At 29.6% G+C, this 3,712-nt stretch overlaps 1 non-coding gene across 1 annotated transcript; it reads right to left on the reverse strand.

Annotated features, from left to right (window-relative positions):
- Window positions 1–1,331: 1,331 nt before the first annotated feature.
- On the reverse strand, window positions 1,332–1,404 carry TRNAG-CCC (transfer RNA glycine (anticodon CCC)). The gene has a single exon. It is a non-coding gene; the product is annotated as a tRNA-Gly (tRNA).
- Window positions 1,405–3,712: the final 2,308 nt, after the last annotated feature.

Genomic DNA, 3,712 nt, shown 5'->3' on the forward strand with positions numbered 1-3,712 from the left:
ACGCTGTTCTGCGGCGGAAGTTGTCTAAAACAGATTTGTCGGTTGATGACAGTGATGGGGGACGTACGGGCGTATGAGCGGCGTATTTGTGATTTTTAATTATTTTTGCTATAACAGGGCAAAATTATATGTTTATTCACATAAATTATGGTAAAGGAATTATTAAACAGTATGTCATGTTTTTTTTTTAAACTGTGTGAACTTTAGAATATTCCGTCTTTTACTAGTAGTAACACGATTTTACATCACCGCGCGCAAAGGGATTATTATCCACAGTATTTTAAGAGTTAAGAAAATATTAAGTTATTTAAAGCTTTTAGTCTGAATACAATACCCGGTATACAACCTTAAATTTATTTTCAAAACTACAGATGTATGAAATTTAATACGAATAAGTATATTTTGCCAGTTTGTAGAGCATTACAAATTTTACAAAACTGCATTATTACGTCAAATCCGCATATTTTCGAGTTAACATTTTTTACCGGTATACCCACGATTTATTACACCGGTTATAGAGCAATTTTCTTTGTTCTGGCTCCTGAAGCATACGCCTGATCTCCTCGTAGAACTTTTGGTTTCCCAAATAAAATAAAAATAAGCATAATTTGCATTTTAAACGTCCATTTTTCTTAAAAATAAAACTTTTTGAAATTATAGCATCGGATATTTTTATATTTATTTAAATGTAATGATATTTTTGAACCCTGGCATTTGGAGTTATTATCAATTAAAACACACAATATAAACTATAGTCCCTTACTTACTAACTATACAGAATAATATTTGCATCAAATTAGCAATTTAATTAAAGCATTAACTCCATTTCAAATACAAAAAACTTGAATATTATAATACAATAAAATATTTCTATAATATACATTTTTTAATTGATAATCTCACGTGCTGCACGAAAGTAAATAAAGATCTTATTATTATGACTTTGTAAAGATGCCACAGTAATAAATAATAAAAAGATAGATAAATATTTGCCTCGATGTAGCTTAGGGCATTTTTTTAGTGTTCTCGATCTGTCTGCTGAATCGTGAATGTTTTTCTTATCGTATTTATGAAGACGTTCTTATTCAAAGGTGCGATTTATATCTTCTGTGATTGATGAGTTATCTTCTTGGCAAAAGGTTGCAACAATTTTATATGATTTCACGCCCTCATCATCATCATTCCCTTGCATAGGGCACTGTATTGGTACACCAATCGCAGCGTATCTTGCTTATTTTTATTACAAGAATCAGTATTACGCTTTGGGTATCAGTCCAGGGACTATGAAATATTCTAGTGTAAAAACACCCTTTTAAATGAATATTTCATGTCAACCACGTCGGGAATCGAACCCGAGACCTCTTGCACGGGAGGCAAACACGCTAACCATTACACCACAAGGCCGACTGATAAGTGCTGATAGTGCTGGTAATACGATAGATAAAAACTTGTTTTTTTTATTTTTCCTTAGTTTCATAGTTTATTAACAAATTCACTGAACTTTCTCATTGTTCTGTAGTTACATTGAAATATAATTAAAATTTGCTCAAATAATTGAGATAGATTAATTTTGTATGTGTTAAAATTATATAATAATATAGTTTTAATTTGACTTGGCGCAATATTGGGATGATACATTTGTGTGATGTTTAACGAAACTATTGATGTAGACATTTTTAACTGAACGTTGTATTTGTACAGAAAATTTCTTCATGGGATCGATTATTTGGGATAGTTGCTGAATGTGCATCTTGAGTGGTTTATGCTATGTATATGTGCCGAATGTAATGTATATGTTTGTGTATGTTTTATATGTGCGTTCATGTGTGTGCGTAGATGGCTCGGAGTGTACATTCGATATTTTTATTTATTTTAATTTATTACCTCCACGGAAAACGCAAATGTCAACAATTATTCTTTTCTCACTTAAAATTCTTATTTATTTTTTTTTTTTTTGTCACATTTAATGTTTATATCTTTTTAATTTATGAAAACTTAATTGGTCTTTTCATGTTAAAAAATTGTTGTTTTTAATACTTATTTTGTATGACTGTTTGTTTTCTGAATAAAATAAAATTAAATCAAATAAAACTAATGGCTTGATGAAAGTTATGACAAATAAATTATTTTCTTGGACTTGTCTTAAATGAAAAAAAAATATTTAACCGACAAAATGCCTTGTATGCATGAATTACACATTGGTAAAATAGAGGGAATAATAAAAATGCAAGGTTTGGCAAACCGCGCATACTTACATATTATTAAAATAAAATGCACGATTAGAATTATATAAACCATCAAAATATTGTAAAAAAAAAATTGCATTGTTACGCACTGAATTTTTGTTAGCTAACGCATTTTTCGTACCCTACAAAAATTAACACAAATCAACGAATCATTTTAGTTACACCCACGCAAATTGTAAATCGCCACGGAAAAAATCAATAAAAATGTGTGGTCTTGATTTTGAAAATGACACACCACTGCATATGTTCCTTTTATAAATGTATTCTTAACTTGCATAACGAGCAACGTCAGTTTTGTTTCTTGCAGGACCTCATTTGAAATTATCTTGAAAGACGAAAGAAGGACAACGTAATTTTCTTACCTTCATGTAACAAAAAATGATGGGTATACGCTGTAATTCATGTGCGATGAACTGTCACATGAACTTGAGGTGTTTATAAGAATATTATGATGATGATTCTTCAGGATAAAAAATAAATTATGGCATTAAGGTATCTGTATAGAATGGTGATTAGGTATCGGTGATTGAATAAGTGTTAGAAGGAAATGTCTCTCAATGCGGTTAGTTGCGCTCATTATGCACACCATTTTTTATTATCTAGTGATGTCAAGGTGAAGATGAAGGCACAGCGATTGCCAGTGAAAAATAATCATAAACCACTGATTGTTTAAAATTTTTATTTTATTTCGTTTATTCAGAAAAACTACAGCAATACAAAAAATACGTACAATATCATAAAAAAACATAAAATAAACTCAAATTAGTTTTCTGCATAATTACAATTATAAAAATCCAGTTTAGTTAGATATCAATATATGTAGAAGTGCATGTGTGCGAGTTTTCGTGTGTAAGGATGCGTGGGTAAGTGAGTGGAGTGTGGTTTTGGTAGGTATGTGAATATGAGGGTGAGTGTATATGGGTGTGAGGGGGGGTTTATGGACAGGGTGAATGTGTGTTTCAAACGAGTGAATAGGAACATCTTAAATATATAGTGTAAAAACATTTTTTTTCAAATAATAGTTTTTAAATTCTTATTTTGAAAGTGGGTTAAATTACGCGCCAAGCGAATCAGAGGAGAGTTCTGTGCATAGTTAGTGATATCTGTACCTTATTTTTTTTATTTTATTAATCTATTTTTTTCTTTGCATTTTACAACAGCTATACATTTGTTACAAATATAAAAAACCTATTACATTAACACAAACAAAAATCCACAAAAGCATGCCCGGTGTGTGGGTATACATTCTATTTTATTTTTAAACATAGGCTAATGGAAAAATAATAATTATGAAGGAAAACAAAAAAAAACAGTAAGCACATAAACAAAAATGCAAAGATATAAGTTAATAAAATGAAAACTAAATAAAGTGTAATAAGTTTTTATTGCAACATATATGTATGAATAAACGAATAAATGAGTAAATGAATAAATAAATTTAGACATTCTCAAAACGTTGTTTTTTT

The sequence above is a fragment of the Micrasema longulum genome, unplaced genomic scaffold (genome assembly GCF_059751315.1).
Source record: "Micrasema longulum isolate JH-2025_06_02 unplaced genomic scaffold, ASM5975131v1 h1tg000615l, whole genome shotgun sequence".
NCBI classification, from domain to species: Eukaryota; Metazoa; Arthropoda; class Insecta; order Trichoptera; family Brachycentridae; genus Micrasema; species Micrasema longulum.